Here is a 14,772-nt window from a genome sequence, read left to right on the forward strand (position 1 = left end):
CAATGGCCGCTGCGGCCGGCTCGCTGTGGCTGGCGCACCGCGCTGATCTGAAGGCAGGAGCCAGGTGCTTTTCCTGGTCTCCCATGGGGTGCAGGGCCCAAGTACTTGGGCCATCCTCCACTGCACTCCCGGGCCACAGCAGAGAGCTGGCCTGGAAGAGGGGCAATCGGAACAGAATCTGGCACCCCGACCGGGACTAGAACCCGGTGTGCCGGCACCGCAAGGCGGAGGATTAGCCTATTGAGCTATGGTGTTGGCCGAAAGATAAGTTTATTTTGGCCCAAACATATTTGAAATTCATGTACATGGGGAAGGGTGGCAGTCTTCAAAAAGTTCACGTGAACGATGAAAAAAAACTATGCATGGTTTTCAAAAAGGTTTTTGCACCGAAGTAAACTTATCTTGTAATTCCATTTTCCATGAAATGGAAAGGCCCTGTGTGGTCAAGGTGTAATCATCTAGAGCAGCGGGGGATGGTGCAGCCGTCCGGAGGCAGCAAAGCCGCTCCGTGTCAGCTCCTGGGGAGCTGCGGGTTTCATGCGCTGTTGCTTACTTCTAGGGCGAGTGCTGGCGCTCTCGCCTCTTCTTGCTGGCTTCTGCCTATGGTCCTGATTGGATCCTTGGTGCCCAAGGTGACCCGACCTAAACAGCCTTCCCCGCTCACATGGCCTCTCTGCACTGTCACCAGCTGGTCCTCTCCTGTCTCTGCCCCAGGCCCTGCTGTCCCATAATTCCACCCCTCACCTGCTATACTTACAGCTCCTTCCAGAACAATCCTGCCCTCCCTGGGGTCTACTCTATTTATGTGAGTAAACTGAAGGGCAGCGGCTCTCATGAGCCACACTGCGTACTTCTGTCTGGACTAGGCAGCAGTACAGGGAGCTGTACTGAGCCCTACACCTCTTCGTGTGCGGAGACTCTAGAACAAGGTTCTTAATGGGGTGGGAGTATCTTGTCCCCAAGGGCACATTTGGCTATGCCTGAAGATATTTCACAAATGTTTTTCTCGTCACTCCTTTGAGTATGTTGCTAGTATCCAGCAGATAGAAGCCAGGGATGCTGCTAAACATCCCGCAGTGCACAACGCAGCCCCTACCACCAAGAGTTACCTGAGCTCGTGTCAGCAAGCCTGAGAGCCCTGCACTAAAAGTAGCGACCCTATTAAAAATGCATCACACCCCGAGGTCTCCCAGGGGTGTACAGCATCCCCTGCCTGCCCACTCTTCCACGGGATCCCCCGCCGTGTTGTGCTCCTGGGCCTGGATGTGGCTTTCCTGTTGTGTTTTTCTTGGAGACTCTTGGCTCCTTAGCAAGGACTGCATGGGGATGAAGGCCGGCCCTAGGAACAAAGCCTTGGACCTTCCAGGCCTTTGCTGGTTTCCTGTTTGGGGAAACCCTAAAGCCCTATCACCCATCCTCAGTCAGACTTTCTTTGTAACGTTAGCAGAGTGCAGCCTCAGGAAACTAGGCCCTATCCCCTTTAAGCTTCCAATTTACAGTCCACTCTGCTCTTTGGAGACCTGGCGTCTTATCGGCGAGGGTGGCCTTCAGCTATCATGACAGCTAACTTTATTTTTGCAGAATGTCCATTCAAGATGGCAGATTGTTGGGAGAGGAAAGTGTGTCTGTAGAGAAAGGAACTATCAGGTCTGATCTCCAGTGGTAAAATGAAAGGTTGGGTCAACTGCTGTAATTCAGAATGGCTTTTAAGTGACTTCCAAGTCTTGAGACTTCTTAGTTATGAGAGGTGGGAGGTCACTGCTCCAAACCAAGAAAAAACACTAGCCTGGGCTGTGAGGGATTATGCAGCTGTGGGGTCAGAGGTCAAACCTGGCAGCTTCACTTTTATGTCCCATAAAATGGGAAACTGCTTCCACAACTTGACCTCAGATAGGGCAGTGATGTAGAATTTCCTAAAGAGATTTCACCCATGTCACCATCTCTTTTGCTCCTACCCCAGCACCCTGTGTGATAAGGCAGGGCAACTCTCATTATCCACATTAGGCCAGGAAGCAATGAGAAGCCACAAAGGTTAAGTGATTTATTAAGATAAACAAAGCTTGGAGCTGTGTTAACTCACTGGGAGATGCATGGTTCTTGAGTATAACCAAATGTGTCTGAATGCCCCAGAACCATTAAGATTTAAAGCAATCTGGTCTTTCTCCCCCAGCTAGTCCTTTATCAGGTCACCAGTCCTGATTTTTTGTTCAGCACTCACCTTCTCTGGATCGCTGAGCGGCAGAGGCTGAGTGGGAGTATCTTCCTTCATCCATTTGGCACTCAGGGATTTTGTCTGGGTTGTGTGAGTTTAGTTGTCCAGGCAGAGGGGAGAGACACAACAATCGATATGGACTACGTGGTCCTTGTGCTCAAGTTGTCTGCTCCGTTGTCCCTTGGCGTCTGTGGGACGTTGGTTCCAGGACTCCCACACCCCCGGATGTCTCTATCCTTTACCTTTTCTATCTCTTCTTCTTTGCATACACACATACACACATACATAATTTTTCCTATGCTTCAGACACTGTGGACACAGAATTGCTTACTTCATCATTGTGAACTGGGGATATTATTAGTCCCATTTTGCAGTAATGGAAACTGAGATTCATTGAAGTAGAGTAACAAATTCAAAATCACAGATACTTGGGGCTGGCATTGAGGTTTATTGGGTTAAGTCATTGCCTGCAATGCTGGCATCCCACATGGGTGCAGGTAACAGTCCTGACTGCTCCACTTCCAATCCAGCTCCTTGCTAATGCACCCAGGAAAGCAGCAGAAGATGGCGCCAGTACTTAGACCCCCACCACACAGATGGGAGACCTGGATGGAGTTCCAGGCTTCTGGCTTTGGCCTGGCCTAGTCCTGACTATTGCAGCCATTTGGGGAATGAACCAGTGGATGGAAGACCTCCCCCACCCCAACCTCTCTGGCTTTCAAAAAATAATTAAATCTTTATTTTTTAAAAAATTAGATTCTAAGGGAGAAACACGGGATTTAGAAGTGTGTGTGTCACTCAAAAGCCAATGCTCCTTCTTCGGTGTTCTGCCTCTGCTGATTCTAGAGAAGCCACTGCAGGACAGAAATGATCCCTGGTCCCCAGAATCCATCCTGCTTTGCTTTCTTCTAGCAGCAGAAGTGACTTCCGCACCTGAGCAGTCACGCGGAGGCTGCAGCTGTGCCCCACATCGCCACAGACTTTGCCCGGCAGTGAGTCGTGACCTTGTCCTGATTTCTTCCCCAGGAGACTGAGTGGAGGACCTCGGGAGCTGCCTGAGCATCACACGCTCAGAGGAGAAGTGCCTGTGCCCTACTTTCCTCCTTCATCTCTTCCTCTAGGTGGGAGCGTGGCCATAGCCCTTCCCTGATATGGCAGAGCAACAAGTTAGAAAGAACCTGGGTCCTTGGATAATTTGGAGAGGGATGGTGGAGCTTAGAGCACCCACATAACTGAGCAGTTGGTGAGAGAGAAACTTCCATCTTATCTGAGCTACTATAGGATGTTGGCCCCCAACTGATGCAGTTTACAGGATTCAAGAGCAATAGTTAAACTTCCTAGGTTGGCAGAGCTGTCACTCCATGTGCAAATCATGAGTTGCTACCTAAAGTCCCCTTGACAAGTGTCTGCTCACCATCTGGCCGTGTGAGGCTTAATGGCTAAGCAGGGTGACCCAGGATGTGCCTGCCTGCAGCCTGCACACACCTAACAGCAAACGCTAGGAACCATAAACACTCCTGCACCCAAATTGCTAACCTCACCAGAATAAAGGTTTCCCATGGCTGAGCTGAATGGTTCAGATCACCATTACATGTGTCCTGCAAACTTCTAGTAAATTAAGGAAAAACACAAAACAAAACAAAAAAAGCAAGCCATTTCATCACCTGTATTCCTTAACACATGGATCTTATTATTTGTTACTGGATCTCATTTACGTTGGCTACTGTAAGATATCCAAGTCGATGTGATATGCTGATTAAACTTGGGGATCTGATTTTTGCTCTAATCGCATCTATTATAGATGGCACCGGGAACAGTGGAAGTCACACTACTGATATGAGACCCTTGCAATAGGACCATGAGCAGAAGAAAAGGGTTAAAATGAAAAATAGAAGTTCCAGAGTTGGCCCTAACTGCTTATTTGGGAGGCTGTGAATCGTCTTAAACAGAAGTCAGCAAGGACATTGAAGAATTGCCTGTTCTAAGAAAAGCTGTTGGTGGTAGAGCTGCCCTGTAATTAAGCTCCACTTTGTGATTTCTGATCCCCTAGGGCCTGCTATTTTGCTGATTCTTGTCCAGTCCCTATCTTGGGCCTTGGATGTCTGGCTGATAAGCTTCCTGTCCTCATCAATCTCCAGGATACTGGGAAGTTATCAACGTTGGATCACAGCATACATAGCATCTTTAGAAAATCAGAGGTCAAACCATGAATGGAGCATTTGTAATCATGAGGCTTACCGACTGCTTTGTTCAGCTGATGAAATCTATGGGGAAATGCACACTCACCCGTAATTTTGCACGCCATTTCAGGAATGTTCCTAGAGCTCTGTGAAGCCCTTCCAAGAGTCCCCAGGTTAATAACCACACATCTACAGCTGGTTGGCAGCAGTACAGCTGCATAAAAATATAACCCAATATTCAATTTGTCATGCACTAAATTGGAAATTCCAAGAGCTATATTATGTTGGCCTGGCAAAGTCCTATGTAGTAGGTGTTTTATGAGATGTATAGAGAACCAAGTAAAGAGGCTTGATTTTTCCCTTTGCTCTAAAGACTTCTGGTCAAAATATTTTTAGAAAAGAGAGAGAGAAGGAGAACAGGAGGAGAAGGAGCATGATAAAAGTGGTAGGGATTCAATGTCAAGGAAATTCTCAGCTCCATCTTTATGTAAATCATTTAACAGCTTGCAAATAATTTAGCAGCTGGTCACTGTCCCAGAATAAATCTTTTTATAGGCAAGAAGTCTGCTGAAACTGATGTAATACTTTGACCTGTTTAATTTTGTGTTGTGATATAAAGATCCCTAGCTTGACTCAATTCAAAAAGTTGCCCCTCACTGTGTTTTTTTAACCTTCTGTGGTAGAGACTGTTAGTTGTTCCCCAATGCCCACTTTCTCCTTCCTTAGTAGAGAAAACCAGGGTGCTGGTGGGACATTGAAATGCCTGGAGTAAAGGTATTTCTCAGCCTCCCTTGCAGCTAGATGTGGCCAGTGGACTAAATTCAGGCCAAAGGGATATGACAGAACACTGAGAAATCATAATTAAGTATGGTAATCTCTCCCAGTCATGGCTTCCCTCCGTGGTTTCAGTTGCCCCTGATCAACTGCGTTCTGAAAATATTGAATGGAAAATTCTGGAAATAAGTCCTAGGTATGAAATGTGTGTCATTCTCAGAGTTTGCTGAGATTGCACACTGGCCCAGCCTGCCCTGGATGTGAGTCCCGCCTTCGTCTGTTGTGCCCACTGTGCTGTATAGTCTAGCCTCTCCTCTCCTTAGTCTCTAGCCATCCCAGCTATCACATCATCTGTCACTGTGCTACAGTGCTTATATTCAAGTAGCCCTTATTTTACTGTGCCTGATTTGTGGGTTCTATTCATCATAGGTACTTATGTGTAGGAAAAAGCACTGTGTGTTTAGGGTTTAGTGCCATCTGCAGCTTCGGGGGTCTTGGGACCTTCAGTTTAGGGAGTGCTGCTGTAGTGGTGGGGGACGAGGGCTGTTTTCTTGCTCCTTTCCTTCTTCCTGCCGGCTTGAATATGGGTGTCAGGAGGAGCCCCCTGGACCATGAAGTCAGTGGACAGAAAGACAGCAGGATCCTGGGTTCCTGGTCCTGGGGCACATCTTGTCATCTGGTCCTGAACTGCCTCAGGCTCCTTCCCAACACCCGCTGCACCTTTAGACTTTTGCTGGAAGGGCTTACAGAGCTCGGGCTCAGGTTTATGATGGCAGCGCAGGGAGGACACACAGGCGGGTCCATGTGTAGGCTTCTCCTTGCTCTCTGCTCACTGTTCTCTTGTGAGAGTGCAGGAGTGTGCCTGTGCTTGTGTGTGTGTGTGAGAGTGTGTGCTGTTTCTACACACAAGAGCCCATGTGGGAATCACTTATGACGGGACCCTCTGCCTGGTGTATACCAAGCCCCAGAATCCCACAAGGAAAGCACAATACAGGCACAGGGCTGAGTGATGTAAGACCAATGATTTCAATTAAAAATAGTCCCCAACTGTTTTCTTGCATTTGGTGACAAAGACTGCTAGTTGTTTGCCAATATCAGCCGATTATTATTGGCTGGGAACACTCCAGATGCCAAGTTCCTGGGTGCCAGTCCAGAACTGACCTTGCAAATAACCCTTTCTGCGGAGAGCAGTTGCAGGCTCACTGTGCTAATACTTCACAGTGTCTCTCCAAGTATGTCCACATTCAGCATGGACAGCACTGATTTACAAAGGAAACCATGTTCCCAGGACTCATCTGTAAACTGCCATAGATGACAAAACCTGAGTTTGATGCAGAAGGGGAGGGACCATGTTCCAACAAGGAACCTGCAGCTGCTGCTTCCTACTGACATGCTGGTGTGGCAATAGGCAATGTCCATGTGCGGTGAGTGCTTATTGTAGGTCTGAGAACCCACAGAACCTCTCCAGGGTCCGGTGTTGTGGCACAGCAGGTTAAGCCAGCCCCTGCTTTGCCTGCATCCCCTATGAGCACTGGTTCTAGTCCTGGCTGCTCTACTTCCGATGTAGTGCCTGGGAAAGCAGTGGAAGATGGCCCAAGTGCTTGGGCCCCTTCACCCACGTGGGAGGCATGGATAGAGTTCCTGATTCCTGGCTTCAGCCTGGCCCAGCCCTGGCCATTGTGGTTATCTGGGGAGTGAACCAGCAGTTAGAAGACCTCTCTTTCTGTTTTCTACTCTCTCCCTCCATCTCCTCTTTCATGGCTCTGTCACTCTGCTTTTCAAATAAAATAAATAGATCTTTTAAAAAAAGCAACCCATGAAGCCTCTTCATCAGTTCGCTACTACTGTGGTAGTTTCCACTGAGACACTCTACACTTTATGGATTTTTCTACATCAACATTCAAGCTGCAGAGAGCAGAATCATAGGCTTGCTTTCTTAATGTTTGCTTTTTGAGTGGAGGGACCCTATCCAGTGTTCTCATGGAACACGTCTCACATAACCCAGCACGTTAGCTGGAGTGGACAGGGAAGGCTGTCCTCTCGGTCCCCATTCCCACACTACCCTGAACACGTACTGTAGTCATCCATGCGTCCACCAAGACTGGGAGATGTGAGACAGACCTGGGCACATGGCCAGTCCCTAAACATGGAATCTCCCACCCCTCGTCAGGTCACTGGCTCAGCCCTCGAGCTGCCTGGGACCTTTTGGGAAGAAACACCTTCTCATAAAGGCAGGAGGGCTCTGTGACGTGGCATGTCGCCGGTGGGAGTGGGAAGACGCTCAGTGCCTCCATGCAATGATCATAACCCAGGCGGTGCCCGCGGGTCAGCTGCAGACTTGCATCTGGCATTCTCTCCGGAGGTGTTCCGAGATCCTGGTTATGAACATGCAAGCCACTCACTACTCTGCCTGTGCACCCACAATCCCTCAGGCTTCCAGGTGCATATGGGAGCCGCTGTCCATCACTTGAGGTTGCTGCTGTCTATTCATCCAACCCCAGCTCCTGGGTAGCAGCCCCTTTAGAGAAAAGTGCACAGGGAGTCTGGAAGTTCTAGTCTGAAGAACCCAGTGACTCGGTAGGGTTTCTGGGTACCGCGTGGATGTGCACGCTTTCTGCCTACTTCGGAAAGAGCTGTGTGCTGACGGAGGTGAAGGCAGTTCAAGCCCTGGCTGTCCATGACCAGCAACTTGCTGGGGACTGGTGCTTGTCACCCAGGAGGTAAGCTGAGCAAAAGACTGGCATTTTCATGTGCACCAAGAGGGAATTAACAATGGAAACGTAAAGCACCCAAGATCGTGTCCCTTTAGCTGGAGCCATTGGAATGTGGCCGGTGCACCTGTGTTAGGCACTCATGGGCTGCACTGTGCACCCCACCTCCAGGGGCCTGTGCATGGTGAGAGTGGGTGGCACCACTTCACTCTCAGGGCAGCTGTGAGCACGAGGCAGGCAGCCTTGCTGTGGGCGCCTGTGCAGCGCTGGGGAGGACACAAACAGGCCACCAACTTTGGCAGGGTAAGAAAACGGCTGCGTACGTCAGCAGGTGTGTGTCAGTGTCCTGCCCTGGTGTTTGTAAGGAGTGTGCAAGACTTGACCAACCTTGCTGACATAAGCGTAAGGAGCCTAACAGAGACCAACCTGCTCAGATGGAAAGGACAAGCCATGCCTGCACGACCCACTGCACCCGGCCGATGGAGGCTATGGGGGCGCAAACATCAGCCACAAGCAAACCAGCCTCAACCAGACTCTGAGCAGCCTCCCCTGAGCCTGCGGAAGCTCTTCCTTGGACCCCCTCCGTGTTGACCAGCTGCACTCAGACCTTCCGATGAGACAGCCTCCCAGCCAGCCCTGCACTCGTCGGGCTTCCAGACTTCACGTCACCGGGGAGACCTGCTTCGTCCGGCTCAGAGGCACCACCCCTGCTGACTCTTGGAGCCAAGTCCCTTCGGGTTGAGGTTGCTGAATGAATCCGCCGTCCGCGGCTAAGACACCTTGCAAGGAGCACCGGAGGTACTTCGGGAACTCGGGTGGTTGGTGTACCCAGTGTGTTGTGTAAATTAAAACGTGTGATTCCCTACTGCATAATTAAAAGCTTATTGGCACCAACACCGCCTGGATGCCGTTACTACTCTCGCGAACGGTAAATTTTACCAGCATTTCCAATATATGCCAAGTGATGTACCATTTTTCATTCACAATAGTAAATAACTGAGTTCTTTTCAAAAATTAAGTTTCCAATAAATAAGAAGTGAAAATCTTAAACATAATGCTCCTTGAATTGAAGATTGGGAGGCTTAGAGAAGTAGACAACAGTGCAGGTAGGACATGCCCATGTAAAAACGGGGAGAGTGGTGTGTCTGACGGAGGTTGGCTCGTATGTCGAGGACCACTGAGAGAGGTTAAGTCAGGTGTTAGCGGACATGGGTGAGATGGGTTCTTGTCTTTGCACAAGAAAGAATTCAGACATGAGTCAGAGAGCAGTAGAGAGCAAGGTAGCAAGGCAGCAAAGCTCAATGGGGCAGGGCATCTGTCGGAACAGATGGGCACCTCTCCAGGCAGAATCTGAGAAAGAAGCGCTAGCTTCCATGTAGACCGGGGTTTTCAAGTGTCTGGGTCTGGTTCTTCCTGCAGCTCCTCTTTCACCTCCTCCACCTTCTCCTGCTGAGTGTGATTAGGCAAAATTCCTCCGAAGGTTTCACTCAGTACTATCAGACTGGGGAGCCCCCCTGGCCCAGCCGGAGGAGCTTCCCCTAGGGTGCCTTCCATGGAGCAAAGACATAAAAGGTTTATTGCTTAATGTTCTCAGGCCAGGTTACCCGCCTGGTGCTGAGCAGAGAGGATTCTCCTGGGGGAAAGGCGGAGACCATCTACAGTTAGGGGTAAGGGCTGGTCCCATGCTGCTTCCAAGGTGTGCTTCCGAGGCTGTCACATTCCTCTCTGGAGAAAGTTTTGTCTTCCTCTGGTCCCCGACACACATAGGCTAATTTCTAACTTCCTACTTAACACAGGGAGAGCAGATAGGTTCTCCCCAGAGCATACTGGTTCTCTCTAAGCAATCACCAAGGCCACTTCTCTTCTCCTCCTCCAATTTCTCATCCTTCTATTTCTTCCTCTGACACCCATCACCGCTACTGCCACCAAGCCTGTCACCACCTCCCGGATCAACACCCCTACTACCTCCAGCACGAACACTGATACCACGTCAGCATCTTACCCGCTTTTTACCATCACCCTCATCTACACTGCTGCCACGGGGTCCTTACCACTGCAGCAACCTCCTACCTGGGGGTCCATGCATCCGGCTTTTCCCAATAAGCCGTTAAATGGTTCTCTGAAAGCACGATGTTTTACAGTTTCAAAGTACACAGCTCCGGTTGTTTGATGAGCTAGTTCACCAGTCTCTATGAGGCGTTTTAGCTATTTCCTCTGTTCTCATTGTGATGAACAGTGCTACAGTGAACGTTCTTGTATACAAACACTTCTATCTCTTTACTTCTTCACCTTGTAGGATGCTAAATAAATGTCGCTGATCAAGTAAATCCTGGGAGAGAAAAGCCACACTCTGAAGCGTGGCTTTTAACAGGGGACTTGGGTTGCTGGAAATTTAAAAAAAATGCCTTCAGATGGAATGTCCTGGCTTCCCTTTCTGAGCAGACGGCAGAGAAACAGAGCAGCAAGATGGCACGGCTTTGCCCTTCGGAAGCCTGGAGAGAGATGTCTTGCCAGAGTCTCACATTGTGGTTGTTGAGATTGTGATTGGCACTCCTTCGGCTTCCTGCCTCGTCCCAGTCGCCTGGAGCTGCAGGTCAATGGCTTGATGAGGTGATGGCCTCTAGCCCCAACTCTCTGTGCACCCTGGAGGTTAGGAATGGGACCTAGGACTGGTTTGGAGAAAACACTTGTTTTTGTTTGGTGGAACAGGGGCGAGGGGGTGAGAAGGGACTGCCCTAAAGATGATTGGGTCCAGCTGTGCAGGCACGGACAATTCAGTTCAGTCTCGCGTTTCCCGGATCCAGATGTTTGCCATCACACAATCTCCGATTATCTTCCCTTCGACTGAACAGAACTTGTACTAACCATGTCTGGCAAAGGCCTGCATTTGCTTTCAATTAGAAGACATCTTATTTTGATTGGGCTGGGCCCTGCTGGCTTCAGTTGTGGGACACAGCCTACGTTACTAATCAGCTTGAAACCCTCGCTGTCCTTTGTCCTAGGACGCATCGCTGAAGTTTCATTTCATCTCAGAGTTCAAACATAGAAAACTGCAAGAGGACGCTGCACGTGGAGTTCACTCCTTGCATTTGTTGGACTGCGGACAAGGCTGTTCCAGCCACTGGGTTCGCAGGACAGCTATTTGCACGTCTTTGAGCTCCTGGGTCACCAGTGATTATGGTTTCTACTTAGACCTGCTTTCCGCCCTGGCTGAATGTGAGCTTAAACTCCTCTTCTGAAATCGGAGGATTACAGAACGCCACTGTGAGCGACTCATGCCATAAAATATCTCAGACATTCAGCAAAGTGCTTGATACTGGTCTGTATGCAGATTTCTGTGAATTCCTTCCATTGCCTTAATTTCTAGATAGGAGCCTGGCTTCTCTGAATGCCTTTCTGGCCCTATCTCCAGGAGACTCCTAAAGGGATTAATTTTCTGAACTGTGTCCTCTGTCTGAGATGTAATAATCAAATAAGTAAGAAAAGCTGTGTCACTCTTCTGAGTGTGTTGGAAGTGAGCAAGGGCTATTCCACCACAGGTCCCTCCCTTGTGAGACACGCCTACACCTTTCTTCATCTAACACTTTGAGCACCAAGAGCAACCTCTGACTGCTGACTGTATTTCTCCCTACATCAGTACCGGGTGCAACGAGAGAAGGCTGTGTTCTCGTCATGGAAGACACATACATCATTAAAAAGCAATATGCTGAGGGGCTGGTGTGTGGCATACGTGGGTAAAGCTTCCACCTGTGATGTGAGAACCCCCCTCTGGGCACTGGTTCGTGTCCCAGCTGCTCCACTTCTGATCCAGCCCTTCCAGTGCTCCTGGGAGAGCAGCAGAGGATGGCCCACGTGCTTAGGCCCTGCACCCATGTGGGAGAGCTGGCTGAAGCTCCTGACTCCTAACTTTGGGCTGGGCCAGCTCCAGCTGTTGTGGCCATTTGGGGGAGTGAACCAGTGGATGGAAGATCTCTGTCTCTGTAACTCTGCCTTTCAAATAAATAAAGTAAAGATTAAAAAGAAATATGGTGATGGTCAGATTGCTTCTTGTTGCTTTCCTGGGTCTGTTTACTTGGAGTTGCTTTCCAAAAGGTGGCCCATTCTGGTTGGGAAGACAAAAATGCTGAGACGCAAGAGTCAATGAACTCGAGAGCAGGCTAAAGAATGATGGGACAAGAACGAGAGAGAGGCCGGCGCCGCGGCTCACTAGGCTAATCTTCTGCCTGCGCTGCCGGTACCCCCGGATTCTAGTCCCGGTCGGGGCACCGGATTCTGTCCCGGCTGCCCCTCTTCCAGTCCAGCTCTCTGCTGTGGCCAGGGAGTGCAGTGGAGGATGGCCCAAGTGCTTGGGCCCTGCACCCCATGGGAGACCAGCAGAAGCACCTGGCTCCTGGCTTCGGATAGGCGCGGTGCACCAGCCGTGGCAGCCATTTGGGGGGTGAACCAACGGAAGGAAGACCTTTCTCTATGTCTCTGTATCTCACTATCTCACTGTCTAACTCTGCCTGACCAAAAAAAAAAAAAAAAAAAAAAAAAAAAAAAAAAAAAAAAAGAATGAGAGAGATGCTCTTGAAATGAGTATGAGAGATGCTGGGTGAACACAAACACGGAGCCTGCGTTCCTCTGTCCGCCTGTTGGTCTCTTGGTGCCCACACTCTTTCCTGCCTCCCCTTGCTTGTCTTCCCTCTCCTGTCTCTTCAAATCTGCTGTGGTCTGAGCTGTACCTTCCCGTGGCTCCTGCATCCTGGTTTTCCCTCACCATTAACATCTTACATCGCATTCTTGCTTCATCTTCCAACGTTTTTGTCCAGAATGTGAGTCAAGTTTATGCAACAGGATGAGGCACACAATAAATATCTGTGGGTCAGAATCGAGTGATCTTACCATGGTCTGGTTCCCCAGCACAGGGGGGCCTTGGGATTCCCTGTGACCCACCTGGAGGCAGACCCATTTGGCTTCCTGGCCCATCTCAAACAAGGCAGGAGCCCCTAGTTTCTATTGACTTTGGGGTTATATTCTGCTGCTAAGAGCTCTAAGCATGAAGGTCCTCATAAGCAGAAAGTAGCTTATAAAACAGATGGCATTCTGGAGGAATCTGGAAAACATCATGCTGAGTGAATTAAGCCAGTCCCAAAGGGACAAATATCGTATGTTCTCCCTGACCAGTGACAACTAACCAAGCACAAAAAAGGAAACCTGTTGAAGTGAAAGGGACACTACGAGAAACAGTGACTTGATCAGCCCTTGTCCTGACTGTTGATGTACAATTTAATACTTTATCCCTTTTAGTTTTTTTTTTGTTCTACTTAATACTATTGGTTGAACTTTGTAATTAACACACAATTATTCTTAGGTGTTTAAATTTAAATGAAAAGTGATCCCTGATAAATATAAGAGTGGGAATAAGAGAGGGAGGAGATGTACAATTTGGGACATGCTCAATTGGACTTGCCCCAAATGGTGGAGTTAGAAATGTGCCAGGGGATTCCAATACAATCCCATCAAGGTGCCATGTACCAATGCCATCTCACTAGTCCAAGTGATCAACTTCAGTTCACAATTGATGACTCTGATAGGTCTAAGAGTCAAAGGGATCACACAAACAAGACTAGTGTCTGCTAATACTAACTGATAGAATCAAAAAGGGAGAGAACGATCCAACATGGGAAGCAGGATACACAGCAGACTCATAGAATGGCAGATGTCCTAAACAGCACTCTGGCCTCAGAATCAGCCCTTAAGGCATTTGGATCTGGCTGAAGAGCCTATGAGAGTATTTTAGGCATGGAAAGCCAAGACATTCTGGCAAAAAAAAAAAAAAAAAAACAAACAAACAAAACAAAACAAAAAAAACTAAATGAAAGATCTCTGCGAGTGAGATCCTAGTAGAAAGAACGGGCCATCAGAGAAGGAGGTACCTTTCTCTGAAGGGAGGAGAGAACTTCCACTTTGACTATGACCTTGTCTAAATAAGATCGAAGTCGGTGAACTCAAAAGGCTTCCATAGCCTTGGCAACTCATGACTAGAGCCTAGGGTGGTTACTGACGCCATAAACAAGAGTGTCAAATTGTTAAGTCAACAACAAGAGTCATTGTGTACTTACTCCTCATGTGGGATCTCTGTCCTTAATGTGTTGTCCAATGTGAATTAATGCTATAACTAGTACTGAAACAGTGTTTTACACTTTATGTTCTGTGTGGTGCAAACTGATGAAATCTTTACCTAATATATACTAAATCGATCTTCTGTATATAAAGATAATCGAAAATGAATCTTGATATGAATGGAATGGGAGAGGGAGCGGGAGATGGGAGGGGTGGGGGTGGGAGGGAAGTTATGGGGGGAAAAAGCCATTGTAATCCAAAAACTGTACTTTGGAAATTTATATTTACTAAATAAAAGTTCTAAAAAAATAGATGGCATTCATTGATTGTGTGCCCTGGGTGTTCTGCAGGGTTGTGGACTGAACCAGAATGCACGTTACAGCAAAATTCGCAGGAGCCCTGGTCCTTACTGTAGCTGTGTTGGAGATGGGGACTCTCAGGAAATAATTAAGCTTAACTAAGGTCATAAGAGTGGGACTGTGAGCCAGTGAAACTGGAGTTCATAGAGGTGATTTAAAAAACTTGTGGGAAATGGACATTCTCTTCTCATTCCATTTTCCCGTAAGCTCTCTGAAAACTCCCGTCTATAACAAAATGCCCAATGCTGGGGATTTTATGGAGAAAAGACTTATTTAGCTCACAGGTTTGGAGGCCGGAAGTCCAAGACTAGGCAGCCACTGGTGAAAGCCTCCTGGCAAATGGCATCGCCATGGCGAGAGTGCCAGAACCGGGGACTGCAGGGAGAGCAGGCAGCCAAGGAGGGGCTCAGGGCTAGATCTGCTGTTTTATG

This window comes from Lepus europaeus, chromosome 8, assembly GCF_033115175.1.
Source record: "Lepus europaeus isolate LE1 chromosome 8, mLepTim1.pri, whole genome shotgun sequence".
In the NCBI taxonomy this organism is placed as follows: domain Eukaryota; kingdom Metazoa; phylum Chordata; class Mammalia; order Lagomorpha; family Leporidae; genus Lepus; species Lepus europaeus.